Below are 3964 nucleotides of genomic sequence, written 5' to 3'. Positions count from 1 at the left end.
GAAACGGACTTGCAGAAACTTCAAGACGGGGGAGCGCCACTCCCTCTCCTGAAAGGCAGAGGCATGCATCCGTCCGTCCGTCCGTCCGTCCGTCCGTCACATCTCTGGCCTCAACACGCTTGTGCGAGTCTTCCCACCTCCAGCTCCAGGATGCGGAACTCAAGCAGTTCGTTTTGGTCTCGGATATCCTGGATGTGCTCTTTCAGACGCGCTTCTTCCGCCTCCATCCGCCTGACCTGAAAAGACAGTCAGACCTCATCTGCGGGGCTTCCCGACAGGTGTGACGCCAAGCGACTCCGCCCAGCGCCTTTCTTTCCGTCACCTTTTCGGCCAACTGCTGATTGCTCTGACGCAGCAGCTGCTTCTCCTCCACCCACTTGACATTCTAGAAGAGACAAACGCGTGGACAGCTTTGGAATGTTGTGTCATTTTCATCCACAAATTCTTTGGTTGACTGGAAAATGACATTTGCTTTTCTCCGCATTTTCCCAGCCACGTTCGGGGGGGGGGGGGGGGGGTTGGTCCAGTAATGCCAGACGGATGAGTGACTGAAGAATGTAGCTATTTTGTCTGAGAAAAAGGTGTGCTCATTGATGAGCTTACCTGTCCTTGTTGCTTCAGCGCTGACTCCAGATCTGCTACTCTGCTTTGATAGTGACCCATTTCTACCATCAGCTTTTCTCTGGTCTGAAAGGAGGAGGAGGGAGGCTCCTCCTCCTCCTTTCAGACCAGAGAACACCCGAGGCTGGGTGAGAACGGGGAGGCTGCGACCCGGCCGGGGGTTGCGGGAAGGGGCGCCACCTTGATCTCCTTCTCGGCGTCGTAGTCCCCTTTCGCTGGTCTGGGCTAGCAGAGCGTAGGCTCGTTGCAGCGCTTGATATTCTTGCGTCAGCTGGCGGTAGCGAAGCTCCGCCTCTTCATGCACACACCAATGCAACACAGCACTAGTACCAGAATCAGTCAGACCGGCGACAAAGCACCCGCGACGCAAAGACGAGTCCGATTCCAGGCTGAAGAGGAATGTTTGGTGCCAATACGCTGGCAGAAATGGCGGGCTACCTCTTCGGGTTCCGTGTCGGGGGTTCTGTCGGTGTGAAAAGACAAGGACGATCCGTCCGAGTCCACCAACACGTCTTCGTCGTAGCCGTAAAATGTTTCGATGACCTGCGGGCGCGGAAGCAAACATCTCTCTGAACAAACTGAAGCGACACCTCACGATGAATCGACGAGAGGAACGATAGCGAGAAAAAGGCCATTTCATCTTGCGCAACACCAAGCAGCCGCAAACAAACAGACTCACCTTGCAGGACCTCACGCTTTGTTCCTCCTCAGAGATTCTCGACGTCGGTATCGTAGCATCAAATCTCTCTCCTGTCGACACAAATAATCCGCCTTTGAGATTCTTTGGATGCAAAGGGAACGAACGGCTCCGGCGCAGAAACAAACGCGACTCACAATGACATTTCTGACATGAGCTCCTGTCTCCAGAGCCTGAAAAACACGTCACCGGCGATGATTGGAGGGACGCTCGTCTTTTCCAAAAGTGACAACTACAGGGTGTGTCAGGGTTTTCCAGATTATCTTTATCGTATCATTGTGTTGCTTTGACTTTGACTGCGACCTGTAATAAATAATATTATTTATCCCTTATTTATCCCTATCGCTTATCCCTTCCTACACAAAGTCGTAAAACACCCCTTGCTATGTTTTGACTAGAGGTCAAGGGCTTCCTCTATTCAATCCACTCTTACACCCACCCTGTTTCTCTTAATTAAAATGCTCGTGCAGGAGCCGAGAGTCAGACTTCATTCGTACAACGGATGGACTCTCCACCTGCAGGTGTCCAAAAGAACTTACTTGTCTCCCGTGTGGTTCTTGCAAAATAAGTTGGAGCGAGCGCAACTCTAACAGGGTGCATTTTGCCACTAGCTGCCTACGGACAATGACGTCGCGCTCGCGGCTCATGGTTGACGGGCTGAGCAGCCGGGCAAGTCCGTCGTTTTCAGCGCACAGCGAGTGGCAAAGGCGCTGACAAAACGGGAGCTTTGAGCTGCTGAAAACGGCAAAACAAGTCTAAAGCGTGTTCAAACGCGTGCGCACAATGCTCCTGCTTGAAAGGTCGGAATTTAAGGGGCCAATTTTTTGGATGGCGGCCGCCGGCCAAGCTTTGGACAGAAAAGGTTTCCTGGCGACAGCGAGCGAGCGCGGCGCTGCCGTACGTGCACCGAGTCGCCTGCCTGAAGACCTTGGACAAGTCGTCGATGATGTGCCGCTGCTCCACAACTTGAAGGAACTCCATTTCACCGTCCTGCTGGCCGCAACCGCGGTCCAGGTCATTGAGCGAACTAGGCCTTCTCTGTGGAACACAAATGCAGTGGACTCTGTTGGCACGCCGCCGTTGTCCGCGTCGACTTACCAAGCTTGCCATCTCCTCGTTCTCCTGGGTGACAAAGCGCACTTTGTTTTCAAGGCGACACAGCACCAGCGAGAGTTCTTCATTCTTCCTGCTCAGGCGTTTGTTTTTGTACAGGAGTGGCAGAAACTGGCTTTCTGTTTCTCTCAGTCGCTTTAGCTGCAAGCATGAAGTGCGGGATGTGAAAGACGCACAACACGCGGGCCAGAACGTATCCATTCCTTTTGCATCGGTTTGAACGGAATCGTGGCTTTGGCTCCCAATAAAAGACATCTACCAGGCAACCGACTCGCCGCGCCGCTCAACTAATAAGCAAGCGCAATGGGTGCCTCGCTGGATGGCGCGCATCAAACGTAGCGCAAACCTTCAAGCGTGCCGTCAATAAATTACCAGTTCATTGCGCTCTTCAGAAAGCAGGGCGTTTCGATCCTCCAGTTTCCTGATGACTGCGCTGAGCTCAGCGATTTTCAGATGAAACCGTCGCGTGTCCCGATCCTCCTGAGACTGAAAACGCCCCGCAACACACACACACAAGCACTCGTTCAAAGTTCAAAACTGTTTTTGTGCTACCTTCCTCCAGCAACGAACTAAGTCATGCGTACTGCAAGTGTGTGATGAGGTGGCTTACGCAATGAAGAGGATTGCTAGTAGCGGCGTTGACCCCACTTCCAGGGTAGTTTAGGCCCGCCCTTTGGGAATCCCTCAGGGCAGCGATCTGCTGCTCGGCAGCCTGAGTCTGCAGCTGAAGGCGGTGGACGTGGCCGGCCCCAGGGCTTCATCCAAAACACTAACCGCTCTGTCTTTCAGCTTGATCTCATCCGTCTGGATGTACAAACGGGGAGCGCTCAGGCAGGCGGGCAAACTCATTTGCCAGAATTGTGACAAAAACAAAGAGAGCAACCGGCCAATTTTTTTCTTGAATCGACTAGAACACCTTTGCTGTGACAAAAGCGAAGCGAGCAACCGGACATTTTCTTCTTGTGAAATAGAATAGAATAGAATGCCTTAGGTGTCATTGCACTGCAGGTATACAACGAAATTGGGAACATAGCCACGCACCGCGCATCTGATCAGTCCTACCAGTCGGCGGATCTCCCTCTCGCAGTCTCTCTTGGTTCGGCTCAGCTCCTCCCGATGCTGGTGATGAGCCGATCGGAGCTCGGCCGCTCGGGACTGCCAGGCCTGCTGGGCCGCTGCCAGGGCTTCTTCCGCGCTCCTGGTGGAGGCGACACCGCTCGGTCTCCCGACACCGCCGCGTCTCCTCCACCTCCGCCAGCAAAGCGCCCCCCCTCCTCACCTGAGCAGACATTGCGCCACACCGGGCCGTTGAGACCGCAACGGAGCGCCGCGACGCTTACTGGGGACAAGCTACACAATACGGTAGCGGCCGCATCGAAGCCCGACGTGGCGTGCGGATAGTCAGACACGGATAGAGCGGATCACCTTGTCCATGGAGCCGTCCCTCAGGCTGAGGACCAAGGCATTCAGTCGCTGGATCTCTCCATCTTTGATTTTGATCACTCTCATCAGCTCCATTTCATGCTGCCGCAG

At 54.1% G+C, this 3964-nt stretch overlaps 1 long non-coding RNA gene across 1 annotated transcript; it reads right to left on the bottom strand.

The window, feature by feature from the left end:
* Positions 1 to 799: 799 nt before the first annotated feature.
* LOC148377054 (uncharacterized) lies at positions 800 to 1594 on the bottom strand. The gene is made up of 4 exons (XR_015857012.1): positions 1456 to 1594; positions 1301 to 1371; positions 1060 to 1164; positions 800 to 915 (listed from the first exon to the last, which is right to left on the bottom strand). It is a non-coding gene; the product is annotated as an uncharacterized LOC148377054 (long non-coding RNA).
* Between the last annotated feature and the right edge of the window lie 2370 nt (positions 1595 to 3964).

This window comes from Syngnathus floridae, unplaced genomic scaffold (assembly GCF_059516105.1).
Source record: "Syngnathus floridae isolate MCC-2025c unplaced genomic scaffold, RoL_Sflo_1.0 HiC_scaffold_443, whole genome shotgun sequence".
NCBI classification, from domain to species: Eukaryota; Metazoa; Chordata; class Actinopteri; order Syngnathiformes; family Syngnathidae; genus Syngnathus; species Syngnathus floridae.
This window is presented reverse-complemented; position numbering and strand designations above follow the sequence as displayed.